Consider the following 15,800-nt stretch of genomic DNA (forward strand, 5'->3'; position numbering starts at 1 on the left):
CGACCAATTATAACTTGTGAAATTTAATTTAAATCTTGATTCTTATAAAAAAAAAACTGAAGGCAAAAAAATATTTATGAGGTAATCGGCGAGAGTGGCTGGATAAAAATTACTAGTAATTTTTTTAGGTGTGACAATTTATGTTTTAGAAGAATATCCTTATCTTCTAGAGATAATCAATAAAGTGTTTACAGATCTAAAGATAGGTCTGGGATTTTTATCTAAAATAATTCAGCAAAAAAAGTAAAATGAAAAAATTCAGCTGAGTTTGGAGGAGATGGATGGGGGAACGTGGGTGGAGTAGGGAGAAATTTAGATTGGTCATGACTTTATAATTGTTGAAGATGAGGTCATGGTAGTTTATCAGACTTTTCTTTTTACTTGTGACTATTTTTAACACTAAAAAGTTAAGGGCAAAAAACTTAACTGAAGGAGCAAGGGCCTCTGACCCCCAAAAATTCATAATTCAAAATGTTAGCAGGGACCAGCCAAAAAGGCCGTGCAGAGAAAGGAGCCCAGTTACCTCCTCAAGGCAGTTGTTTTCTCCCCACAAGCACCAGCCACAGGGAGAGTCCTGCCCTAACTCACGGGGCCACAGTGAAGAGTACGGAAAGGTTGAAAGCATGTCACAAATACAAAGCGCTAAGTGTTTCACAATAGTCGTTGCAAGGCAGTTCTCTTTATCTTTTTGCTGAGTTCAGGCTCAGGGCCACAACGCTCCTTTGGACTTGTGTATTTATTGCCATTGCCCTGGGCCCTTAGACACAAAGATAGATCCAGACCCCTGACTGCCAGGCCCTTCGTCTGATATCCAGACCACCCACCCACTTCCCATGGCAACTTCCATTTCAGGAAAATATTTATGGGAAGGCACCTGCTCCCAGGGTGAAAAAAACCCGAGCGGTGGAACTGAAATCATTTTCTCGCAGTCTAGTTTTAATCCACCACACGGTGTGTTGAGGGCATTAACGAGTTGAAGATGCCTCCCATGGGAGCAAAGTCACAAATCCCACAACATAATGACGTTTCATCACAGGAGGGCCTTGGTTTGTAATAGAGACTCATCACTGCCAGAGTGCTTGGTAAATAATGAATCACTAATGAAATAAACACCTGTGGAGTTAGACATTGTAGCTGCCAAGGTAATAATTACAATTAATACGCTCACAACACATGCAAGTCAACGCACCCCTTATTACTGACGTCATCTGGAGGCTTTCTGGCAGCAGTCGTAATTGAGAATTAGTATAATTAGCAAGAATCACAATTACATGTGAAATCTCTACAGCCCCTCTATAAGACCTCTGACTCAGTCTGCACAAGCCTGTAAAGAAACTTCATGTCAAGTAGGATTATACCCATTTCACAGATAATGAAAGGGGTCAGTAGCTTTCTCGACACCTAGCAGGTTAATCACAAACGTCCAGAGGGGTGTCCTTCGCCAGCCCATGTAAGCACTTTACTCTCAATAGCGTCTGTCATCCGGAATTTCAAAATTTATTAAAATACAAACCTTTAAATAGCAAAGCTGTGCTAATCCAAAAAATTAGCGGGAAAGGAAATGTTGCTGTTCAGGGCCTGCAGAAAATTTCCAAACTTTCCTGCAGGACACTGTTTTTCAATGAACTGTGTCTTTTTATTCCGAGTTAGATTTTCTATGGCTGTGTCCTGGGCTGCATATCAAATAATAAACATTTCCTGCAAAAATTAACTAAAAATGGATCACAGATCTAAATGTTAGAGCTAAACGTATAAACTTTCTAGAAGAAAATAAAGGAGAAAAATCCTTATGACCTTGGGTTAGGCAAATAAATAAATAAATAAATAAGGAAAGGAAGGCAGAGGGTAGAAAAGAAAATGTTGATAAACTGGACTTCAACAAAATTTAAAATTTCTGCTCTTTAAAACATATATGGAATAAATGAAAAGAGAAGCCACAGACTGGGAGAAAATATTTATAAACCACAGTTGGTAAAGGACGTATCTAGAATGTATAAAAATATGTAGAAGTATATATTATAGTGTATATTATATTCATTATATTATATACTTATTAACATATTATATAATATGTAAATGTATTTCATATTTACTATAGAGATAAAAGAGAAAGAGAGAGAGCGGAGGAGAGAGCCCCCCCCACATGAATAATAATAAGAAAACGAAATATAATAATAAGAAAAACCCAATGTTTAATAATGTGTAAAAGAACTGGATACTTCACCGAGGACATACTCATGGCAAATTAGCATAGGAAGACATGCTGAACGTTTGTAGGAAGAGAAATGCAAATTTAAATTAAAATGAGATACCACCATATATCTACTGGAATTAAATTTAAATGATTGATAATAGCAAGTTCTGGCAAGGATGCTGAGCGCCCAGAAATCTCTTACTTTGTTGGTGGGAATGCCAAAATGATACAGCTACTCTGGGAAACAATTTGCTAGTTTCTTATAAAGTTAAACATATACTTACCGTACAACTCAACAGTCCTACTCCTAGGTATTTACCCAAGAGAAGTGAAACATGTGTCCACATGAAGACCTGTATGTTGACATTTACAGTAAAGACCTGGTCATGAATGTTCATGTTAGCCTTATTTATAACAGTTCCAAGTTAGAAATGCCCGCCCACTAGTGAATGGATAAACAGACCATGGGATAGCATACACAGGAACAGATTACTGATTCATACAACAATACAGACGAATCCTGCAACCATCATGCTACGTGAAAGAAGCCAGACACAAAAGACTATATACGGTTTGATTGCATTTAGATGACATTCTGGAAAAGCCAAAACTATAAGGGCAGAAATCAGATCAGTGCTTGCCAGCGGTAGGTTCCTCTACCTAGGGGTAGAGGGAGAAATTGACTGTAGAAGGGCACAAGGGAACCTTCTGAAGTGAAGGCCATGTTCCAGATCTTGATTGTGGTGGCAATTACACAACCAGATGCATTTGCAAATACCACTTTGAATGGTACAATCAAAAGAGTGAATATTAAAATATGTAAATTATACCTCTATAAACATCACCAAAGAAAAGCACTTGCTAAGCATCAAATGCAGTATACTATGTAAGGTACAAGAGAAAAGTCAATCAATTAGAGAAGTGACCTTGTAAACTGAGGGATCAGTGGTTTTGGTAGGATACACAAATAATGGTTAAAAAATACTGAGCACTGCCAAGCTCAGGAGAATGAGCAGTAAGTGCTGGGGTGGTATATTTGTTTTGCGTGGCTGCTGTAACAAATGACCACAAACAACAGAAATGTATTCTCTCACAGTTCCAGAAGCCAGAAGTTCAACACCAGATTCACTGGGTCAACCCCCCACCCATGCTGCCAAGGCCATGACCCCTTAGACTCCCCTCCTTGCTCCTCAGCTGTCGGTGGCTGCATCCGTCCAGTCTGCCCCTGTGTTTATCATGCCATCTCCTACGTGTGGAATCTCTCTCTGCCTCTCTCCCATGAAGATACTTTATGGACTTAGGGTCCCCCTGACTAATCCCTTGTCAGGATCCTTCACCTAGTTACATCTGCAAAGATCCTCTTTCCATATTAGGCAATATTTACAGGCTCCTGGGAACAGAACTTGGTTTCAAGGGGTGGGCATTATCCAGCCATCTATAAATAGTTACAATGACATTACTGTGGGTTGGGGTGGTCAAGAGTGTTTCATGGGAGAGGTAAACTCTGGCTTTGAGGATTGGACTGGAGTTCAATAGAGGCTGGATTCTTGACACAGGGAGTGGTTTTGGAAAACCGTTGGTATTAGCAAGCTTTTTGGCAATGCCTTGGCTTGGCTTGACTGGATGAATCAGGATGGAGGTCAAGGGTATGGGAGGAAAGAAAGTTAACAAGTTAGCTTAAGGTCGGAATGTGGAAGGCACTGAGTTTTGTGATAAAGAAGTTGAGCTATAAGCAGTGAGGCACCACAGAAGAACTAAAGCAGTGAGCTGTGTGGAAGTATTGCTTTAGGGAAATGAAACTGGCAACAATTTATAGGATGAGTTAGTAGAGAAGAAAGCTAGAGTCAGGAAACCAGTTTTGAAACCCATCAATCTCTGAATTGTGAGGTAAGGAGAGTTGGAATTAGAGTAGTGGCTGAGGGAGTGGAAAGCAAGGGATAGAGTCAGCAACAGGGCTGGCTTCATGGGTGTGTGAACTCCATGGCCACACGGGCCCGACAATCCGAAGAGTCCTACATTTGGTTTATGCTCTTCTATCGCTGTCTTGAAAATTTTAATAATTTTTAAAAAAGATTTTATTTATTTATTTGACAGAGAGAGATCACAAGTAGGCAGAGAGGCAGGCAGAGAGAGAGAGGGAAGCAGGCTCCCTGCCGAGCAGGGAGCCCGATATGGGGCTTGATCCCAGGACCCTAAGATCATGACCTGAGCCGAAGGCAGAGGCTTTAACCCACTGAGCCATCCGGGCGCCCCGAAAATTTTAATAATTTTATCTTCAAACTGTGTTTCATAAGTCAAGTCCAGTTGGACAATGGACCATATGCAGGAACATAGCACACAGGCACAATATCCACCATTCTTACCACTCTGTGTCCTCATGTGCATAGAACATTCGAGACGAGCTATGAGCACAGACTTCCAGTAGACACAAAATGCATACGAGTTCAGCGAGAGGCAAATTGAGTATAAGGCAAGTGTATTACCTCGGTAACTGGGCAACCAGAGGCCTTAACGACCCTAAGAGGCCATGCTTCTTTGTTTAAACTTAGTTAGAACACAGAAAGAGGGCAATCACATTCTAAGAAACACAAGCAACCAAGGAATCCTGTTACATACTTTCTGCCTGTGTTACTCCCCTGTATGTGCAGAGTGTTCACTGTTCTAGTGACAATGACATGGAAGTGCACATGTGAGCTATGAAATATGAACTCTCATCTTGGCAATTCAGCATACAAGGTAAATGCTCCAATATTTGCATTTAAAGCTGGTATGGCAGGGATGTCTGGGTGTCTCAGTTGGTTTAGAGTCTGTGTTCGGCTCAGGTCCTGATGTCAGGGTCCTAGGATCAAGCCCTGTGTCTGGCTCCCTACTCAGTGGGGAGCCTGCTTCTCCCTCTCCTTCTGTACTCTCTCCCTCTACCTCTCAAATAAATAAAAGAAATCTCAAAACAAAACAAAACAAAAAACCCCTGGTATGGCACAATATAAAAATGAATAGAGACATTTTGAATTTTAACTTTTCTTTAGAATGATCATAAATAGCAAATAAAAAAACACCATGACAAATTAAGAGAGTCCACAGAAGAAAGGAAAAGCGTCATCAACAGCCCTCCTCTTTGAACAGGCGGCCCTTCATCAGTATTTTGCACTAGATTCCACTGACTACATAGCCAGTCACGGTCAGAAGGCACCATGCAGGATGAACCAATGCAAAAAGCAGTTTAAGCAGTTCAAGCAATCTATCCTCCACACCTGACCACAGCATTAGCATGTCAGCCAACACCGTAAACAAAGCCTCTGTTCCAAGTAAATAATCTCACTTTCACTAAAAATTGTTCTATTAAAAAAATGTGGTAAATACATAAAACATAATATTTACCATCTTAACTAGTTTTTAATACACAGTTCAGTAGTGTTAAGTATATTCACATTGTGCACAGCCAATTTCCAGAACTTTTTCTTCTTGGAAAAGTATAACTTCCCACTTTCTCTTTCTTACCAACCCCTGGCAACCACCATTCTAGTCTGTCTCTGTGACTTGAGATAATTGATATAAGTAGAACCAGGCAGTATTTATCTTTTCCTGCCTAGTTTATTTCACTTAACACAAGGTCTTCAAGGTCCATCCATGTTGTAGCACGAGACAGGATTTCCTTCTTTTTTAAGGCTCACATTTCCTTGTGCATATATATTAAGCTTTTGTTTGTCCATTTATCCGTTAATGGATATTTGAGTTGCTTCCTCCTAAACACACTTATTTGAATTGCAGTCAAAATCTGCCTCAATTCCTTTTGACTTTGGTAGTTTATCCTCTACCTATCCATCTTTGACTCACTCCACAAAATGGAGGTCATTCAGAGACAACTCCAAGAAAGAAAGAGAAAGAGAAAGAGAAAGAAGGAAAGGGAAAAAGAAAGAAAGACAAGACAAGACAAGACAAGAAAAGAAGAGAGATTCAGGAAAAGGGGAAATGCAGGGGACAAAATAGTAAATCAGGGTCCATTAGAAATTTGGCTTACCATGTTTTCTAAAAACTATGCTCCCATAAAGTTTCTAGATTGATCTGGAACCACTGCTTCTCACCCAGGGCTTCTCTGACTTTTTCGGGCCATGGCACATATAGGAAACAATAATATTTGTATGTCATTCAGGGGTAAACTGATGAAGTTGCTCTCTACCAAAGGGGGCTGCCCCCAGCCCACACTCCAACCCCAAGGACAGAAGGAATCAGAATCTTGGGCCCAAGTGGGATCTACTCCTGGTGGGTCAGGGGCTGCCCACACCCCACAAGAGCTACGCTGCCAGCTTACTGCCTTGTAGGGGCCCTGCTCTGACACAAGCTGCGTGTTTCAATTGTCTGCAAATGACCCAAGCGGTAATTTCTCCAGCAATAAAATCTGTGAAGCAGAGGAGAGCACCTGGGCTTGGGAGTTAGTACAAGCGTAGCTCTTTCTGTTTCCATTACTTACGAATTCTGTGACTGGGCGAGATACTAAGACTAAAAATAAGACTAAAAATACGTGCCTTGTAGGAATGCATGATAAGTAGATAGAATGCTCCTTAGGCACCTAACACATGCCAGACCCATAGTTGATGCCACAAGATACTCGTGTTCACAGTAATGGGAGTACTAAACTAGATACTATGCCATAGAGCTAAGTAGCTCAAGGGAACTGTCAGTCTGTGCCTCTTTCCTTCATTGCTTTATTCATATGAACAAATACAGAATGAGGACTTAGTTTCTGCCAGACACTACCGGGTTCCAGGGAGACAACCAGTAAGCTAAAGCGTAGAAGAAAACTTCCAATGGGGATATTTGGAATGGAGCCCAGGGTATGTAACAAAGGGTCCATGTGACTTTGTGAATCACTTCCACTTCTCGAGTCACTGTATTAGTCTGCTCTCACAAGCAACTCTAATACCTAAGGAATTTAGAAAACCATTTCTTGCTCTTATTAGAGAGGAATATAAATTGGCTACTGTTCTGCTTCGCTCCAAAAGTCAGAGTCAAGTTGCAGCCAGGATGTGCTGTTATGGGGAAGGGCTGAAACAAGAAGACCCCAGCCAAACTAAGCATTGCATTTAATGTTTCTGCTCTGAAGCAAATGCCGCATCCACCCACATCCCATTGGCCAGCGCAGGTCACCTGGCCGAGCCCATGGGGCATGGTGATGGCGGGGAGGAAAAAATAATCAGAAGCAAAGAACACAATCTACCACTACCAGTTTTCTTACTTCTGGATTGAAGATACCGGGCTAGAGCTCTCTATTCCTTCAATTCTATATTCAGTAATTCTATGATGCAACAGAGGAGAGAAGTAGAATTGCTAATTACTGTTATGTAATTGAAACCGAGAGAGCCACAGTGCCATACTGCCACATGAAACACAGAATGCTCTGGACAGGGACCTATACTATCTGAGAATCCCAGTTCATCTTCTGCAGGGAAACAGAAGGATAAAAGTAATTTTACTAGGGCGCCTGGGTGGCTCAGTTGGTTAAGCGACTGCCTTCAGCTCAGGTCATGATCCTGGAGTCCCAGGATCGAGTCCCACATCAGGCTCCCAGCTCCACGGGGAGTCTGCTTCTCCCTCTGACCTTCTCCTCGCTCATGCTCTCTCTCACTGTCTCTCTCTTCTCTCAAATAAATAAATAAATAAATAAAATGTTTTAAAAAAAAGTAATTTTACTAAATATGCTGTTGAAACTGTTTTTCATTTTGATCCCTGAGGTCTTCGTGAACTTCACTATACTCCTTGGTGTTACTTTTGAGTTTGAGACAACAGGTGTATCCTAAGAACTGGTCCCTGACTTGGTCTCAATAAACTAATATTAAAATTGTAAGGCACTGGAGGAGGGGCTTGCCCCTTCAAAAGCCCTCTGTAGTGAATCTTTTAATGAGGTACAAAATTGTTTTTAACAATTGAGCTTCCATAATCAGTGGTTTGCAAATGTAGATTTTACTTTACTGTCAATCTGAAAAAAGGGCTGGAACGAGATAACCCTCCTCAAATACATTGGCCATTAGGCCAATCAAATTCTGTGTTACGGATCCTGTGTCAGCCTGCAAACAGAGCTTCTAGATGTTCAGATTCCTACAGGCTCATTAATGACTAGCTTCATGTATTGTGTACTGAACTAGAAGGAAAAAATGATTTCCATTATGCTCTTACAAATGGCTATCAACCTGGAGGACCTATTTACATGTCAAGTATTACACTGTGGCTTTTCTTTTGTGATCTTTGCTCTCATTGTATCTCTGCAAGGTTGAGTATTACTCCAGTTTCGCAGAAGATGAAACCAAGTTTTCTAGAGGTTCAATAACTTGCCTAAATACTTAACAGAGCCTATTGTCAACCAATGCTACTGTGATGCCAAAGTTCAGTCCATCCTGCTGAAGACGAAGACCAGAAAACTCTTTTACTACCTTATCTGCAAGAAGATGGAAGGCTAAAGAGCTCTTTCTCATGTTTGTGTTTCCAATTGTCATTTTCCTTCCTGGAGTTCGAGAGCTATTATGCTCTAAGATTGCCATATGTAGGATGTGACAGGATGAACTATATAGCTCACTGTAAGGAACAGGGGTGCCTTGCTCTGTGTGCTTGGGAAGAAAGTTTGATTAAACAGGTTAATTGCAATATAGTCTTCTATACATGAACAGCATGCACTGTACAACAGCCTCTAGCTCTCCTTGGCATTAGCTTTATTTTGACTCCACTGGGGCTCCAGGCTACATGCTCGGTGGATAGGAATGAGAGCTCCAGACCCCAGTTTCAAGTGCTGATATATGCTAATTATATGGTCTTCTTGAAGTGGAATGAACTAAGGACTCAACAGAAGAAGATAGCTTTTCCTTCTGGCTAATAGATGAGAAGAGTCACCCCATCACTTCAAAGGTACCCATGTTCATCCGCCTACCATGGGCTGTGGCCATCCATCTGCAATGTCACTGACTCAGCAGCCCTTCCAGCCACATCTGGAAAAGTTAAGTGAATTACAGAGTTGACATGTGTTGGGGGAATGCTTTCAGCACAGCATACTGACAATAGGCTAACACACTTTTCCTCCCCCTTTTTACATCAAACCTAGTATATTATGTGAAAGTTAAATCTTCAAGGTTTTCAGGTAAGTCAATGAAAACATATATAGTCTGATATGTACTACAACCAACAGCAAGTCTTTGGAAAGTAAGATGTGATGGACCCAGAAGGGCTAATGAGATCCATAAAAAGGGTGACCTGTCTAGGGGAAGCTAGCGGGACCCATGACAGACCCAGTAGTTGCACCCTCAGAGGACAGGTGTGTTTTGGTACCCCTCACATACACTACACAACTGTCTCTTTTCCACAGAGTCTGAGAACCCTCTGAAGAATGGAGCACATGCTCTGTCTGAAGGATCGCACAGCTCCCCTAGAGATGGCTCAGCAGCTTTGTGGACTGCCTTGGATGGTTTCGGTTTTCTATGTGTAAATTCGCAACAAGCCCCTCAAATCAAGAGCCATGTCTTAAGATTTAATTTATTTGCTTATTTTTGTGGCTTGACAGCCTTGAGCTCAGCCACATGGAAGACACTTCATAGCAAATCCCTCTTGTCCTAATTTGGCACGAGATATGGCAGCCCAGTACAGGGACACCGGAAGTAGTAGGATAATCTTGTGCTTCTTTTAATCATTCTCTTCTACAAGCTCCTCAGCTAAGGAGAAAATTCTCCTTATTTCTAAACATTTTAAAATGGTGTTCTCACTCACCATACATCCATACAGGCTTTCTATTGAAAAAACTGATTTTTATCTTTCCTCCAAAGTCCATGGCATCTCCTTCCTGATATAGCTTCTTGAAGAATTTGAGGAAAAGAAGAGGAGGTGTGTGGCTGGGGAAAGTGGGCGAAGAAATTCCTTAGCCTTGTGACAGAAGCTTTGGACTGTAGGGGTGGTTCCATGGTGCATCTGGATCTTGTACTGGTTCCCCTGAAGTCCCTGATTTCCCCAGTTTCTCACTGCTGCTCCAGATCTCCATTAGAAAGAGTCATTAGGAGAATCTTTGCCATGGCCCCCCCTCATTGCCATTGAGATTCAGAGAGGCCATTTTCAGAGATGAAAGCTCATCTTGGGGATTGGCTGTTTACACCAACTCAAGACAGGGATGTGTGGTGAGAAGTCTGGTAAGGCAAGGCCTTCTGCTTTGTACAAATGGACTGTGAGAATATTCCTTTTAGGAAAGCTCAACAGAATCCAGTTTAATTTTCTAGAGAACTTGGGGGGAAGCACAGCTACCTGACAGGAGCAGTGACTACATGAAGGTTTGGTGGAGCTCATGTTGAGTGCAAGTGGCAGAAGGAGAATTCAAATTTGGATCTCCTAACACAGCTCACCAGGAGCTCCACAATACTCTGAGTGCCCAATGGGCTGTGTGTGGTGTCTTAGGGCCACAGACACCCCAGAGATGGATGAGCTCTTGGAGGTCAGAGCAGTTCACCTTTGTATAATTATTATATCTATTTTAAAGAATTTATTTATTTATTTATTTATTTATTAGAGAGAGAGAGAAAGAGATCACAAGTAGGCAGAGAGGCAGGCAGAGAGAGAGAGGGGGAAACAGGGCCCTGCTGAGCAGAGAGCCTGATACGGGGCTCCATGCCAGGACCCTGAGATCATCACCTGAGCCTAAGGCAGAGGCTTAACCCACTGAGCCACCCAGGTGCCCCTCATAGAGACATTCTTCTCTAAAATGTATTACCGTAATACCATATTAGTGAACCTTAACATTTGGGTCGGACACACACACACACACACACACACACACACTCTCTCTCTCTCTCTCTCTCTCTCTCTCTCTCTCTCTCTCTCTTTCTCTCTCCCCGGCACCCTGAATTACGGAAGATGTTCCAACTCACCATTTTGCTACTTCTGATGAACACCGCCTAGGTGTTAATACTGCTTCTCCACAAGAACAGCGGGGAGGTTCTAAACGCGGAGGGGTTCTAAGCGCGGGCTCTCGTCAGACTGCCTCATTATGTAACCTTGGACAACTTGAAAAACACAAAACGAAAACAGAACAAAACAAAAAACCCTTTATGGCACACGGGGTCGAAGAGTGAGATGACGTATTTCGAGCCCATAGTAAGTACTCAGTAAATATTGGCTATTATTATTACTATTATTATTACTGTTGTTGTTGTTGTGACGTGAGGGACCCAAGGTGAGGCCTGGCACCAGCTTCTGGACACCACAAACGTCCTCAGCCTCCTAAAGGAAACGCTTTAAATTCTTGGCAGAGACCAATAAGTTGTTACCTTAAAAAAGGCTGTTTGGGCAGAGCAGGCCCCACAGTGGAATTAAGGGCGGGGGTCTTCACCTCTAGAGAGGAGGAAGGGGTCCCGGAGCTCCCGCGCCCCGGGCTGGGGGCTCATCATGGCCGCCAGCCGCCTTCTTCTCCAACCACCAGGCAACTGCAGTCTTTGGATCTGTTGGCTCAACCCAAACCCACACTTCCAATTTCCACACTATCTGTAAACGTTGAATTCTAAAGTCTTTCCTATTTAATATCAAACAAGTGAGGGAGGGGAAAAAAAAAATCTCATCCGCTCATTAGCGCGGTGCCAGACTTGCGCGGGGACATGGCGGCGACTGGGGCTCCGTGGCGCCGAGACTGCAGTCGTATTTCTCAAATGGCCGAACGGAGAGCCATGCATCAGCCTACCGAAACCTCCCGTGCCATTTGGTTTAAATATTCAAGTTCCTTTGAGGTGAAGTAAGGATTAGAACCAGAAGGAAGGCAGTTTACAATCTGTTAGCCTGGGCTCCACATGCTGCAACTGTCACAAACGTACCTCCTTTCAGCAAGAGGGGTCACTGTCAGCCCCGAATAGGCCCAGCTCCATTTATTGTTCGGAACTGGACTTCCGCTTTCCCCTCAGCCTCTGCCAAAGGCTGCTCGGCCCTCGGTCTACACTGACAGACCAAACAGAAATATAGTGCAAGCCACAAATACGGAGGACGCATGTCATTTTAAATTTTCTAGCAGCCACGCTAAAAAAAAAAAAACAAAAAACAAACAAAAACATGAACCGGGGAGATGAATTTTAATAATATATTTCGTCTAACCCAGTATATCCCAAATTGTATCATTTCAACATGTAATCCCTATAAAAGTTGTCAAGGAGATATTTGACATTTTTTCTGGTACCAGGTCTTCGTTGAAATCGGGTGTGTATTTTATACTTACAACACACCTCAGTTGGGACCCGCCACCTTTCAAAGGTGCTACAGCATTGGACAGCACAGGTCTAGACTAAATCCACACACTGCACTATATCCTAAAGCAGCAGGCTGGTGGTGAAAATACCCAGCAGAGTCTGAGGAAGGTTCTCGGGAGACGAAGAATTGGGACGACCCTGTGAAACAGAATCTGTCACCACAGCTCCTTTTGAAGTGCATTTGTTTGCAATAACTTCTATAAACATCACCAGTTCCCTCTCCTTTGTTTCACAGTTTGGGGACCCAATTTATCTCTGATGGAGGAGAGTATTATTTTCTCAGCTGCAAATCATGTTAATTGGGCAGCAAATACATAGGAATGTGGAGTAAACACCCCTAATACCTTTAACGCTTTGATGACTTTTCCAGCCCCATACTGTAGGTACTGTATTGAAGGGAGGTAGCAGCCCGTGTTCCTTCTAAGGACAAGCCGCTGCATACTGCAGGGAAAGGGGCTCCTGGACACATTCGAAAGGGGACGCATTTCAAAGTTCTGGTCTCTGGTTACTTGCCTTTGTTTGACACTCAGCTCACATCATTTGACCACAGTAAGTGCAAAAAGGCAAGTCATCAGGGGTCTTCTGACAAGTTTGGGAGGGTGTTGCAGGGTCTAGAGGCATTTGTTTAAGGCACTGATGTCTTTCCGGGGGGGGGGGTGTCCCAGATGCCTTTGCTTCTCTAACACTGCCCTTCTCTCAGCTCATGGGTCAGTGCATGCCTAACCAACTCTACTGGACTATGAGAGGTCTGCCTTCCTATCCCGAAGTGGGAGGAGAAGTTGTGGAACAGAGAAAAATTTGGAGAAGCAGAATGCTGACCTAATCTTGGGCAGATGAGTTGTAGCAATGAATGTATATGTCAGCTGAAGATCTAGATGTTGGTTTCCATAAAACCATCCAACTTTGTGCCCACTGGAACATCTTGCTGTTTGACACCTGCTGACTTGGAGCACACCAAAACCTCAGGCAAATCTTCAAATGCTTTTCTTCAGAGTCCTCAATATGACCCTGTTTCTTTCTCAGATCCTGATCCTCGTTCTGCTTCCTATGGGTCCCTTTATATCTCAACAGGGATGACATACCACTTGGCACTCAGAACCCCAACACTACAGAGGACCTGTAGGCTCACATATCTTTGCCCAGCCACAACTTCAGGAAGAACATGGCTGATGTAGGTTAAGTTTAACAGCTCCTGGAAAAATGAACTTCCTTATTCCTAATTTCTCTTCATCATTGTTCACCCACAAACACCTAGAGGGAGATGGTTAGAGTCACCTGGGGAGCCTACTAAAATACAGATTCCTGGGCCTTCCACTTATAGATAATCTGATTCAGTAGCTCTAGGAGCAAGGCCTGGGAATCTACATTCACAGCTGTACTCTGGGTTCCTTTTTTGCCATCTACAGCCCACACCCTCGGGAGCCCTGCTGGATATCTGTGGGAATAATGCTTTTAATGGCAAGAGTTCATGTCAATATCAATGTATAATTTTTTCCTCTGCGTTCAAAAGATAGGATGATGATTTCAGCATTGCATTCTGCCAAAGGAAATGTACTTATGCATCTTTCTGATCCCTCCTGGACAACCAAATCATTAAAAAGACCTATGAGTTTCAGAGAATACCTTATAGGGCAGCCAGACTTTGTTCCCAAGGGGAAACACAAGGTGCCTACTCATTACATTGCCACAACCTGGGAAGCATCAAAGGGGTTACCATACACCATGGCCTCCTATTGGGAGTCTCTTATGCCTTTTAACATGTGACCCTGTTATCCTGGCCATAGTAATGAGACTGAGGATGGGGGCTCCATTTGGAATCAGCCATCCATATGATGGCAGTGACTTATGAGTGACAACATCATGGAAGTGCCCCCACGCTAAAGGACAGGCATAGCTCCCCGGAGGAGCTTGCTTATGCCACTGAGAGAGGGACTCAGGGGAGGGCGGGCAGGCAGAGTAAAGCACACACAGCGATGCTGTGGTAGCATCACCACTCGGTGGGAGACCACTGCCAATGATTGCAGTAACTAACAATTTACCCCCCGAAAGAACTAAGTTACACTGACTGTAAGAGCTAATATTTATGAAGCATGTGCTCTACGGCAGACAAGGTACTACGTACGTGTAGTAGCTCATGTAATCCTTATAAAGACTTTATGGTTAAATGCTATGAACTGTTAATATCCCAATTTTACATACGAGTAAACTGAGCTTTGGAAAGGACGATTTGCCCAAGATCAGCAAGTGCCAGTGCTGGAATTCAAACCCAGTTAATTTGTCTCGGAACGCATATGATGTCTTGTGGGTAGGGCTAGCTCCATAATTTGCAGGGCCCAGTGCAAGACAAAAATATGGAGACCCTTGTCCACGAAAAAGAAAAAAAATGCCATTAATATAAAGCTTTTTCTTTTATTGCATGATCTTCTTGTTAACTGGTCTTGGTGATTTGGATTTATTTTTTAATGACAGTTTAAGTAAAAAAAATTAAAAAAATAATATCGCCTTTCATCTTTGTATTGTGCAATGCCAGTTTACTTCATAAGCAGAATCACTGAAATTCTACAATTCATATTTTTTACTTTGTACAATGCACACAAAATGAACTCATCTGTTTTTATTTCACTTCTTGATGCGTTCACATTCACCAACTCACTACTTTTGGCTACTGAAGTGTAAGGATAGACAGAAAAGAACTGGAACTACGGGTTCCTCTTCTTTTCCCCTCTTTTAAGGTCCTTGTTTTAGGTGTGAGTGGTTGGCTAAAACAGAGAAGAAACACACGTAACAAAGAATATGATAGAGTTCCTTGCTTGTTGGTGTTTCTTAGAATACCATTTGCCTTTTCCTTGCATTTGATGCAAAGTCAGGTTTGGATGCAATGCATGGCCTCAGGCAGATACCAGGGCTCCCTCTTACCTAGTTATCAACCAAAAACGATTACCTTCTGGTTAGTTTGAAACCATATGCACCGTGGGTCCACTGGGAATGTGTGCTGAGGGGGCATCTGAGGCGCTATGTATGACTAGATGGGCAGAGACACACATACTGTGGCAGCCCCTCTAGTCACATGCAGCCTCCATCATCCCATCAGACTTCACTTACAAAACATAAGTGAAAGGGTAGAGTTATTAAGAATTTCAAGATGGTGCCAGCAGAGCATTAAAATAAGAACAGGGCCCTTTTGAGTGTGGCCTGCCATGTGAATGCACTGGTTGCATATCTGTGAAGGTGGGCCTGAACAGAGGAACAATCTGTAGTTTTTGTCATTAAGCGGTTGTTGGATGATGTAGAGTGCTACTGCATCTGGAAAAATGTTCCAGCCATGCAGCCTCAGAAGTGGATCCCTGCCTTGG

At 42.7% G+C, this 15,800-nt stretch overlaps 1 protein-coding gene across 1 annotated transcript in view; it reads right to left on the reverse strand.

The window, feature by feature from the left end:
- The window catches only part of LOC125101136 (uncharacterized), a 95,386-nt gene that overhangs the window by 78,836 nt on the left and 750 nt on the right, over positions 1 to 15,800 (reverse strand). Inside the window, exons 2-4 of the mRNA XM_047731776.1 lie at positions 15,389 to 15,544; positions 11,086 to 11,220; positions 9,111 to 9,168 (exon numbers count right to left, since the gene is read on the reverse strand). The gene's annotated coding sequence lies outside the window, so the exon portion shown is untranslated. The remainder of the gene's footprint in view (positions 1 to 9,110; positions 9,169 to 11,085; positions 11,221 to 15,388; positions 15,545 to 15,800) is intronic.

Source organism: Lutra lutra, chromosome 5 (genome assembly GCF_902655055.1).
Source record: "Lutra lutra chromosome 5, mLutLut1.2, whole genome shotgun sequence".
NCBI classification, from domain to species: Eukaryota; Metazoa; Chordata; class Mammalia; order Carnivora; family Mustelidae; genus Lutra; species Lutra lutra.